This window comes from Centruroides vittatus, unplaced genomic scaffold (assembly GCF_030686945.1).
Source record: "Centruroides vittatus isolate TY-2023 unplaced genomic scaffold, ASM3068694v2 contig_460, whole genome shotgun sequence".
NCBI classification, from domain to species: Eukaryota; Metazoa; Arthropoda; class Arachnida; order Scorpiones; family Buthidae; genus Centruroides; species Centruroides vittatus.
Window position 1 is genome coordinate 2901801 of NW_027122256.1, and position 13377 is coordinate 2915177.

Here is a 13377-nt window from a genome sequence, read left to right on the forward strand (position 1 = left end):
TATTGTCTGTATTTCAAGATTTAAATTCATTAAAGTAAAAATTTACGATTTCCGATTAAATGGGCTTTGTAACAAACGTAATGAGATGCAAATACAAATGATAATATAAAATACGTTTTGCCAAACCAACATGAATTGAATGAGAATAATACAGTAATACCTCGACTTACGCTACCCCGACTTACGCGAACCCGGAGTTACGCGATTTTTAAATCGCGTCGATTCGTCTTTTGTTTGAGCTCCACGCAACTCTTGATCAGTGGCGTAGCGTAGTGGGGGCGGCAGGAGCGGCCCGCCCCGGGCGGCACTTATAGGGGGCGGCAAAATTTCACAATAAATAATAATATCTTGTAAAAATACCTAAATTTCGCCGCTCTTGATTACTCACTCCCCCCACACTATTGTTCTGCTTACATGTTCGGACGTGTCGCGCGGAACGACGCATAGCTACAATTTATTTTGTTATTTATTTCTGTGTTTGTTATATCTACGGAGACTTGAGAGACTCTACTATGTCATCCAAACGAAATAGAGCTGATTCTTCTGCATCTAACAAGGAAAGAAAAATTTTATCTTTGGAATGTAAAGTTAACATTATTGAAGACTTCGATACAAGGCCGGATGGCCGAGCGGTAAAGGTGGCAGCCTACCGCTCTGGGGGACCCGGGATCGAATCCGAACGGGTCGAATAATCCCCAGGAATTTTTCGGGGGGTGGTCCGTTCGGATATGTCGGGCCCCGTCCCTCACCACCCGGTCGCCCCATTGTGGGCCTGGCCGAACCCATAATGGGCCTACTAAAAGAGGCCCTCTTAGTGCCCACAGGGCGGAAAGAGTTAAAAAAAAAAAAAAAAAAAAAAAGACTTCGATACAAAAATGAAAAGAGGTTACAAATTTTAGAAAATATAGACTCCAACGAAGAGCACATTTCTTCTACAAAACGAGAAATTAAAAAAATTATTAGCATGCTACGAGGAAATTTTGCGGGAGAAAAAAAAATCTTTGAGCCGTCAGACGAATTTGTTAGATTTTATGAAGCCTTCTACATCAAAATAACTTCGGTTTACGATTTTAATAATATAATTTGTTATACATATGCATTATCTAGGATTTTATTAAACACTTTTTTCTAACTTATTGTTTTCTCTCCGACCTCAATTAAAAATAATTTATATGTATTTATATGCGAAATTATATCCGACATACGCGGTTATCGCTCGGTCCCACCTATCGCGTAAGTTCGGGGTATTACTGTATACGTTACATAAAAGAGAAAAATCTTTATTGGAATTTATTGCCACTAAGGTTTATATGGTTTATATATCTATATACAGTGCGGTCCATTTTAATCATCCAATATGTAATAATTCAAAAAATTTGCATCTTGCAAAAAAAAAATCATTGAATCAAAAATGTAACATTTCGAGCGGCTACAAGATGAAGCTATCCGTTTCATCAAAGATAGCGCTATAACGGTCAACTCCATTTTCTTAAACAGTTTTTATCAGATATTATGATTTTACATCAAAAAACAAATAAACTTTTATCTCGAAAACATTTTCTTCTAAAGACGTACTTATCAGCAGTTATGAGCGTTTGAACTTTTACACAGCTACCACACCGTGCGCGCGCGCTTCTATGAATATATGCGAAGTTTATTGGAAAAAAAGGAAGAAAATCTCTAAAGAATCATTATGAAACTTTTATTATTTGATGGCATCACGTTTTTTCAAATAGTTAACTGATACAGAGCTTAAAGATGTTTATCATCATATTACAAATCAAAGAATGTTAAATAGGATTGTACACGAATTGTAGTAAATTGTTAAAACAATCACTTTAATGGAAGCTGAATTGAACGTCGTGGACCAGTACAATGGCTCACACGATCGGCAAACTTGATTTCGGGTGACTTATTTTTGGGGATATTTAAAAAATGTTGTCTATGAATACGTACCAACAACTAGAGAAAAGTCGGTATATGTATAATAATTTGGCTGATCATTAGAGCACCTTTGAGCAATTCTAGTGAAGGAACTTAAGGCACAAAGTAAAAAATCAAAGCTTTTTTTCTATAATGATGCTTGTTTTCCTGATTTATTATCATGGTGGCGTTGTTTCATCCAAAACTTTCTGCAGTTGTGATCTGTGTAATGTACACTTGATTCATATGTTGAATCTTACTGTCAATCTATCTCTCATACTAGCTATTAAACATATGCAAACTCTTAGATTGTTCGGTAGCTTGGTCTTACTATTCTCTCTCGTAAATCTAGACGACGATCAAAATGCTGATCGCGTAAGTTTAAAACAATCCAACAAACTTATTCAAATTTCAGACCTTCTTAGTAATCATTGTGGACACTAAATATTTTAAATTTCATCCAAATCGATTCATTGGTCATAGAGATATTATGGATCAAAGTTGGCATTTTAACATTAAACGTGCGGAGGAGCTTTACTACAGGAAGCTACCGCTCTCTATGATATTGTAAATGATTATACAGGGTGGGCCAGCGAAAACGAAACGGCAGAGTGTTCGTGTTCGTCCAAGCAAAGCGCTCGGACAGGTCGATCTTTTGCTCGAGGGGACATCTTTTGCAATAAAGTTTTTGCGATTCTGAATACAAAAGACAACAAAAATTTTAAAAAACTCATTTATTTTGTATTAACTAAACAAACATTTTTTTCGAAATAAATGTTTGTTTAGTTAATATTCAGAATCGCAAAAACTTTATTGCAAAAGATGTCCCCTCGAGAGTAAAATCGACCTGTCCGAGCGCTTTGCTTGGACGAACACGAACACTCTGCCGTTTCGTTTTTCGCTGGCCCACCCTGTATATTGTGTTTCAATTCCATGCCAAGTTATGATTGCCTTAAAATCGCTACCTTAGTATCTTATAAAAAAAGACTCGCAGACTCATTGTGTTCAGAATTTTTGTGTATTTATTGCTTGGGATTTTTTAACGCAAGCATGTCTTTACGATGCAGTTAAAGACATTATGCACAGCAAAGCGAGGCGAACATTTCAAGATTTTACAGGCCAATCATGGTTGACGGCAGGGCCGGATTTACATAAGGACATTTGGGGCCAGTGCCCAGGGCCCCCACAAAACTATGTTTAAACATAATTTTTTTTCCCTACTACTAGCGACAGCCTAGTGTGTCCTAATCACGAGGGCCACATGCAAAGAAAACCAAACCCGAGAAAAAACCTATGAAACATCAGAAAATTTCGGGAAAAAATTTTACGTAGGTATTTTTCAATTAAATTAAAATAATTAGTTTTACACAATAAAATATATGTATGTTTACAATAACCTTTTTTAAATGAAATTTACAACTTCCTAGTTGAAATCTAGTTAAAAGTACAGTATTTTGTGTAAATTTTCTAAATCATCAAATTTGCCTACTCTTAAAGAGGGCCCCCACCGAATTTGTGCCCAGGGCCCCTGCATTGGTAAATCCGGCCCTGGTTGACGGATAAATCTGTGCCAGATAATGTTTGTAGAGAGAGCGAATATTAGGCAACATTTTCCTTTAGCAACCAGTCACCTGATGTCAGATATTGTCACTCCTTACCTATAAGTTAGCGTTAGTATCATCTGAGACGTTCACTGCAACAAGTTGTCGTGTTTTTCAAACGCAAAATTAATGTTGGACAATTTCCTTATCAGGCAACACGTTTAATGACATCAAATCGACCAACAGTCCAAGTTGGCAGCAAAATCGTATAAAGTTCGCTTAACGAAATGTGACAAAGACCGCCTCGGGCTGAGGGAATCAGGATGCTGTTTCACCGAATTGCTATCCATCTGGGCCGTTCTGACGAGATGTTGGGGGCATTGAATACAGAGGGAACATTGACATTACGACTATTCTCTGAACGCCGCAGACACAAACCAGGAGAAATGAACTTCTGATCGTAAAACAAGCACGATTAGCTGCAGCTGTGTTTTTATTCACTATCAGAGCTTGTCTTGTTACTGAACTCTGTCTCGAAGTATCATAGACATGTGACTAGCAAACGCAAATTTTCATGTACAACGACTGTTTTGCGTCCCGCTATTAGCAATCCAACTCAGCTTTGATCATAGTGGTACCGTGATGGAATCATAAATTGCTAAGGACTGAAAACATTTCCTCTTTAGCGACGAATTCCAGTTCTGTTTGTTAATGGAACGGAAATCCACATTCTAACGCTGTGTGGACAAACACGGGTGAGCGCTTCAATTTCGAATTAATTATTAAAGGGCACCTGGTAGAGAATAGCATTTCGCATGATAGTCAGTGACCTGTTGTAGTTGTGCTCAGGAGTAAATCTCTCACACTCATATGTTCCCTTTAATAGCAGCGTCATTCTCCAGCAAGTTAATGCTTGGCCGCACACATCTAGGGTTTTGTAGGAACGTCTTCATCATGTTGTGATATTTTCTTGGCCTGTATAGTGTCCATATTTGTCATCTATCGAGCACTTGTGGAGCCAAATGGAAAGGCAGATGGATGCCAGCTTTGACCATCTATGAGTGTGAGTGATCTGGAGCGGCATTATCATAGAAATTACAACATCCGTGAGTTGTAGCAGTGTAGTATTCGGTGTCTGTAGACCCGCATGCACGATTATATCGATACATGTATCGAGGAAAAGGAGTTTTAAAAAGTACTAAAGGTTGCAAAGTACTAAAATTCATTTAAAATTGTTTGCATGGATACACTGAGGTCGGAAACGAGAGAACTTCAAACTTTAGTCTCAAAACTACATTCGAAATGCCGAATCTAATGTTTTGACAGCAAAGAGCGAAAATATATTAAATTTTCACGCTAAAAAGTTTAAATCTTGCCTGTCCTATAAAATATAACAAATGTCGAATTAAAACAATCGTTTTACGATAATCATACAATTCAAAATATTTGCGTAATCACTGTATTGGCCGGGGAGGCTAAAACGTTAGATTAGTATTCGAGGAACTCACGATTCGGCCCACCAGTGGCCAAGCGGTCTTCTCACCCTGAATACTGAGAGTTTGGTCGTGGGTTCGCGCCTTGCTTGGACGGGATGGCCACGTGGAGTTTTCCGAATTTTCTCCACGTTTGTAACTCCTAAATAAGGGCCAGTTTCTTTTAAAAGACCTCCCGAAAGGCATTCCACCTAGGCAGATCGCCCAAGTGTTGCGTTGCCATAACAAACAAACTGACGATTCGATCTCAGTGATTCTCGGCCAATACAGTGGTTACGCAAATATTTTGAATTGTACGATTATCGTAAGACGATTGTGATTATTGGACGAGGAACTCATGGGCGGCTTTCCTTCGCCATCCGGTTTCTCCCGTGAGCCTGTCCGAACTCACGACGGGCACGAAAAATGTTAGTGTTCCTGGGTGTATGGTCAAAAACAACTGTTGCTTATAGTTTGTTTTTCTGTAATAAAATTTCCATTTTTTAGTTTTTAATTTATCAATTACAAGTAATGTTGGTACAAACAACGAAACGATTCGAATCCTCGATTAATAATTGAGTAAATTATGATTATGTTTTTCATCTATGAATACGCCATCTCATTTACAATGAGATAAATTTCGGCAAATCCCTCACATTTTACTGAGTAAACGAAACATTATTTAATTAACACGAGTAGGCGTAGTATTTTAATATAAAAATTGCTTTTTGTAATTCTATTTCTCGAGGTTTTTCCCGCTGATGTTTGAAAAAACTGATGTGTTTTTAAAAATGTGCTCGCGTACCTCATTCTAATGAAATTGTTTCACTATAAGATTCCACGTTTTTAAAATTATATTTTGCCCATTTAATTTGAATATTTCCTTTCTTGTTGGGATACCAGCTACATTCCAATAAGAAAATTCTTGAGAATTCCGTAATCCTTCGTCTGCAGGTGTATAGGAACGCTACCGGTAATTCAACGATCCAAAACTACGGTTTAATTATGTTTATTTTGGTTGATTACTATATAACTAGATGCATTTTTAGTCTACTAGGTAAAAGATTAAAAGAACACGATGTCGCTAGACGTCTTAAACATAAACAATCACCATTGGACCATCACGCAGAACACAGGTTGCACACTACATAAAAATCAGATTAAGATTTTAAATCATAAAAATGGCATATACAAAAGGACATTTAAAGAACACATAGCAGTCAAGAATAGTTCACGTAAAGGAAATCTGCTAACCACATGTGAAGGGATACAAATATGTGTCTCTTCACACGTGGTTAGCACCAAGGGTTTGGTATGACATCATCTCTTAATTGTGGCTAGGTCAAGGAGCAGTAAATCTGTTAGCCACAAGGTGGTTACACAATACGAAGTTCAGTTTTAACGACTAACTGCCTATTAAGATAGCAGAAAACATCCGTAATCTAATGCGCTGTATCAGTCGGTATCATTTGCTGTATGTATGGATGAAATATGTCTTTTATCATGTCCGCGTACATTCGTTTGTTTAAGGTGATTGATTCAATACAAAGTAAGATATCACTAATACGTTCTATTATCAATTTTACGTTTAATTAATTTTGTACTTATACCTAGTTCTTAATAATTTTAGTTACTGATTAGGAGCCGTAAAATGTAAGTCGGCCCAAAATGCACCTAATTATATATACTGTATAATCAACCAAAATAAACATAATTAAACCGTAGTTTATTATTAATTATAAATTACTCTAACATGCGCAATGTTGATAAACATCGAATCTTTAAACAGTCAGTATGGGAACACCTGTATATTATTTATTTATTTATTACATAAACAGAACACAATACAAATTTTAATTGTGGCGCCATCTTATGGAATAAATTTAAATTAAATTATTTATTATTTAATTATTATTTATTTATATTTATATTAAATAAAATATAAAGGCAATTGTTTGATACAATGCTTTTTAAATGTTATTAAACTCGAAAAAATTTGTAATTTGATTCAATTTCAAAAAATAAAAAATAAATTTATTTTCCTAGAACTTATACCGCATTATAATTTATATATAAATTTAAATTTATTTGCAGCGTAATAAATGTATTTAATAAAGTTATTATTGAATCAAACCATCCAGGTTTTTGTATCTGATTGTAAAATTATATTCCTCATGTTGTATATTATATTAATTTAACAGTTATTCAGCAAGAAAATATTGAGATTTATATATATATATTTTTTCTTGAATATATTATAACTTAAAGCCACATAAAAGTATTAAATTAATTTCAAAAAGTTTTTTTAATATAATGAATATTTGACATAATTTTGATTTTTTTCGCAGTTTTCTTCATTAACAAATATATTACTGATATTAAAAACCATCTTGTTGATGTTTTGTTCAAAATATTAATACTTATAAAACCATTTTTATATAAATAATTATTTTAAAATGTAACAATATTTGAAATAATTTTGTTTGAAACGTTTATAAATAATTCGCTCGTTTAATGGTTTATTTAGGCCTAATATTCCTCATCTTTATAGCTTAAAATAAATGTATGAAAATGGGATATCGTTAACGGCATTTTTCAACATGTATTAATGTTGAATTTAATACACAATTTATTAAATGATTATTAATTTACTTGCATAAACAAATAATCCTAGATGAAATTAGTTTTGTAGAAAATACAGAAAAAGATTTACTGTTTCCATCTATTTACAAAATGAATGAAGGCAATAAAGAATTTATTGTGTGATTAGAATTTCCTTTTAACATACAAATTTTCGATATTTCTGACAAGTAGCTACCATTTTCATATAAAATTAATTATACAGCCTAGTTCCAATTATTGCCATTCTATTTTATAAATTCATAAGATTCTCCCAGAATAACAGATATAATCTCAATTCGTTTTTAATTTATTAAACTCTGTCTGTTAAACTTAAGATAAAGTTTTATTCTACTGTTTAGCAAATTATTGATTTGTTTCAACAATGATTATCACCGAAAGTTTGTCAGTTTGAAATATTAAATTTTACCCTAAAGACTCCAACTGTTGAGAAGTTATTCTCGATTTAATTTAAAGATAATTGCAGATCCTAATTTAGTCTTTCAATATTTATCAACACTCAGTAATCGAAAATGTAACGTAAGACTATCAATTACTGTGTAATGTAGAGCTCCCATTTTTGAAAATATAGATTTGTAACAGTGGGTAAGAATGTTTAGGTATTAGATTCGATGTATAGGGATTCGAACCTTGTTTTAAATTATAATTTAAAGCTTTATTATAATAAAAATTATTTGGAATTGATGCAAACAGAGTACAAATTTAAGCATAAAGTACCCAAAAAAGCACAAATAGCCTATATATTTATTATTAATTAGAGATAACAAAAATATATATGAAAATTAATATATATCTGCTACTGGTTAAACGTAAACATTTTGTTTACGTTTAGTCTACTGTTACACGTCAAAATATAATTTTGACCACATCTCAGCTGTAGAATTAATCGTTTTATATGATCATTTATGTCCATAAATAATACTCACACATATAATTTGTTTTAAAAATACGATATAATTGATTCTTGTACTTTTCCAACAAAGACCAATCTTCTTGTATGCTCTGTTCGCAACACACTTTAATAATTAATGTTTGATAAGTTTCGATGAAATGAGGATCTTCACACAACCATAAAAACGAGAAACTGTGTCGATCTAACAGATTTTTCAATGCCAACGTTCAGTTATATATATAATTATCCACCATTAAACACAATTTATGCAGAGTACTTGATTGCTTGCTGTTCTCTCAATTAGTTGTATGCCTTTAGGCTGTTTGTTAGCATAAAGTTGGTACTGAGAACAAATCATACAGGAACACTCCTTTTGATGGAAAAAATAGATTCATTTTCTATAATTTAGAACGGATATGCATGTCTATGAGTCTTCAGTCCTTATTTTATTATGTGTATCGATAAAAACTAAAAATAATTATAGTGACAGCTGGAAAACTAATTATTAAAACTGTGAGGTGAAATATATAAAACTGAAATAAAATTATTTTTGTTGAAACGTATGAAACTGTGGGCTAGTACAAGTAAAACTGTAAAAATAAACATATTTTGGTTAAAATGTGTGAAAAATTGGACTAATAAAGGTAGTAAAAAGTTAACATCTTTAAAATCAATAAAAAGTGGTTAAAAACAATGTGTAAAAGGTGCACAAACATACAGCTTTTACAGGAAGTCTCCTGATGAACATACGGATGTAAAAGCTGTATTTTTATCAGGAGCCCGAAATGCATATCCATTCTAAATTATAGAAAATAAATCTCTTTTCCATCAAAATGAGTGTTTCTTTACGATTTGTTCTCAATAGCAACTTTATGCTAAGTTCCGAAGGACACACAATAATTTATACAGTTTGTTATACGCTACTTTAACAAACTGTACATGTAGTTTTATCGTGAAAAGAAACTATTGATTTTATTATTAATACCAATATTCTAGAAACACTCCAATCGCAACATATAAATATAGGCTGGAATTTTATGATATAACATTAAAATTCTTCAACGATATAAAGCAAGAACAATTTCCATTTTATCGCGATACGTATTTGCCCATACAGGAGCAGCGTAAAGTAATACAGATGAAATCATTGATTGAAATAATTTTATATAAGTATGAGCAGAATTAATTTTAGCTGTTGAAAGAATAGGCCACATAGAACCCAGTGTCATTTTAGCCTTACGAATATAAGTTTTAGCCTGTAAAATCTGGCGAGAAGACGAAAATACTACTCCCAGGTATACGTGATTCGAAACGACTTGTATATGCTGATTATTAACGGTATACGTAACCAAGTGAGTATGATGTATTTCCGCTCGCCTTTGGAATTCGCTCGATGGGTCTAACTCGAGACTACCAATTATGTGAGTCATAGTAACACGAGTGAGTTCAATGATGTCAGTTCGAGTACAACACGAAAAACTCGAGACTAAGGGCCCAGGTCTGCTGCGGTTGGCATACCTGTCTCGACTTGTCCAGGATGAATCGCTAACCGTCCCTTTCTAGAAAACGTGCTCCAACGAGTGAAAACGTGACTTAGTTGTCAACGCACGAAACCTCTTTGACTGATACCGTTAATCATGTTAGTTTTATGGTCTCTATTAGAAAGAATGGATATGAATAAACAGTTTCTTGGCCTTATAATTGAAATTTACTCCAAAGCCACTGCAACAGTAAATATTTTAACCGAAACGACTGATTCAATTGGTATTGACATTGGAGTTTTGCAGGGATCTGACATACCTGGGATTTCTCACTCTGATCAAGTTGAGTTACATGTACTGATTGATGTTGACAGTGTAATCCTTGCTGATACTCCACAAATGTAACAAATGAAAATCACAATTCTAGAGGAACTTTGTTGTGACTAGATTAACTATAAATGTTTCAAAAACAAAAGGGATAGTGTTCAAGAAGGGTGGTAGACTATCACTCAGAGCGAGATGGTGTTTTATGCATGATGGGATTATTTACAATGCATCTGGTTTGCGACTATAATGATTCGACCAATAAACTTAACTGCAACAAGTTATGAACAAATCAACGTGAATTGAGCGACTCACTTGCCAAATCGATTAACTTCACGAAACAAAAAGAATAAAAATTGATAATATAAATTATTTTTTAAAATTCCCTTTAAACTTTAAATTTTAAGTAAACATTGCAGAATGTATTATTATATATCGTTATATTATGCTTTAATATAACGTAAAATTAGTTACGCGAAAAATTGAAAATAATGACGATTATATTAAAGACCAACAACTGCCGAATTATCGGGCTAGCAAAATGGCTATAGTAATATTAATAATTTAAGTTAATTTGGTACTAGAGTTAGGCGTTAGGCGCCATCTCTTGCTAAATTTAATAATTAGAATTTTAATTAAATAATTTAAATAAATTTAGGCTTAACTGGAAGAAAAGAATCGGCCCGAAGCGGGATTCGAACCCGCAACTTCTGCTATCCGTGCAGACACGTTACCAGTTACGCTACCCGGACCTTCGGTCCGATCCTCCCCTCCAGTTGATATAAGATTACCGTACGACCATCGACGGCTATTACAATGCGGCTATATATCAACTGGAGGAGGAGGATCGGACCGAAGGTCCGGGTAGCGTAACTGGTAACGTGTCTGCACGGATAGCAGAAGTTGCGGGTTCGAATCCCGCTTCGGGCCGATTCTTTTCTTCCAGTTAAGCCTAAATTTATTTAAATTATTTAATTAAAATTCTAATTATTAAATTTAGCAAGAGATGGCACCTAACGCCTAACTCTAGTACCAAATTAACTTAAATTATTAATATTACTATAGCCATTTTGCTAGCCCGATAATTCGGCAGTTGTTGGTCTTTATATATAACGGGTTAGTTGTTGTTTATTTAGATTATATTAAAGACTAGCTGTTACCCGCAGCTTCGCTCGCGCATATTTTGCAAGCAAACCCTATTTACATTCAATATTTCAACAACCATAATAATTGTTATTTAACACCTACCGCTGAGAATGATGAGAACGAACTGTTTTTAATTTGATAAATTTTCTGAAACGTTTACAATCGTTCTATAGTCGAACCAATATGCAAAAAGAAATTCGAATTTAAAACGGTTTGAACATTTGGTAAAAAAATCGAAATATATAAAAAATATTTATAACAATGTCTGAAATGTTATCAATTTAATACCCCTAACCGTACCTAAGTACTCAATGAAGACTAAACGTAATTAAAAACAAAAAATTGCATCTAAAATAGTACAGTAGAAGCCGTTCTTCAGGTTAATCCTCTCCCTCTCCCCCCTGCGGGAGGAATTTCGAAAACTCCCTTCTTACTGTGCGTTTTCATGACGTACCCTAACTGTGTACCAAGTTTCACCTCTAGGTTCTGGAACTTTCTAGAAAAAACTGGAACATTCTCATTAAAGCGTCACACATTTTCGAAGTCAACCACTTTCAACCCCCATATCTCCCACACCCTTATAGCTATCGAGACGCAACCACCACAGCACACGATGGGAGACTTGGGGCTACTACCACACACAAACACCATTCGTGTGCGATGTGTAGTTTTGGCTGCAGAGTAAAATATAGGCACAAATACGTCCATTTATATATATATAGATATAGAATTATAGATATAGATTTACAAATGGAATTAGTCGATTTGGCCTGTAAACGGCTCAATTATTGCAAAGAATTGCTTTTAGTCCTTGTCTAATTAAATAAATTAAATATCTACTAATATGGGGTAGATAATAAGGACTTATCCCACCAGTGATAATAAGCACAAATATTCAGGTATCAATATACTACTATACATTTAATAAAACAAAAGGGGTTACATTAAAACTCGATTAGATGAGTAATTAACATAAAATAACCAAAATGCATTTCGGACTATCGGAATAGTCCCTGTTCAGATGATATTAATATAAAAATGTTATAATACTTAAAATTATACAAGACAAACAAACTTCTATAAAGGTTTGATCAGTGAATATTAAATGGATGCAGAGGAGACTCTTAATAATTTATATTATTATTATTATTATAAATTATATTAAATAATTGATCGAAAAATTCTTTGCCTTCTTAAATTACGTCTTTCAGCTCTTTCTAATGCTTCGATTGCGATAAGAATAGCATATTCGTCAGTCATTTTCACTTTCGTGTAGCGATCTCACATGCTCAACTCAAAGTGAGTAGGAACTCACATGGTTAGATGGGAAAGCACGTGAGTTATAACTCGAGACTACTAATTTGACGTCAGAGTGTGAGATGGTACCACGTGACATCTTCAACAAGTTGGGAGAAATGCATTTTGGTTATTTCAAGTTGTAACACAAAAAACTTGAGACTAAGCGCCCTGATAATAGAAAACTCAACTCAGCTCAGCTCCTGATTGGTCGGCCAACGGATCTAGAACTTAGATATAAGGCAACGGGACCTTTGGAACGGAAGTCTGTGAGGAGAAACAAGTCTAGCCTAAGACTGTCGTTAGAAGCAAGCAAGAGATATTGCAGTGTATACATTGTAAATAGGCGTCAAATAAATGGACTTAATTTGAGTTCAAGGAGTCGAAAGGTGTCTTTTTGACGGACCGGAGACCGGACGAAACGATTTGAACTTTACTGTATCGAAAGATCTAAAGTATACAAAAACAGCATAATGTTTTTTCTCTATTTTTTTTTTTTTGTAATTTCAAGCATTTAATACAAATATTTGATCTTGGCAAGTTCAACCAGATCGAAAACCTGATTGCTCCTGACACAAAATATCATATTTAGTAATCCAATCTTCTAATTTTTTATTTAATAAAGACGTAAATAGTTTACCAATTACAGGAACCAAAGATAT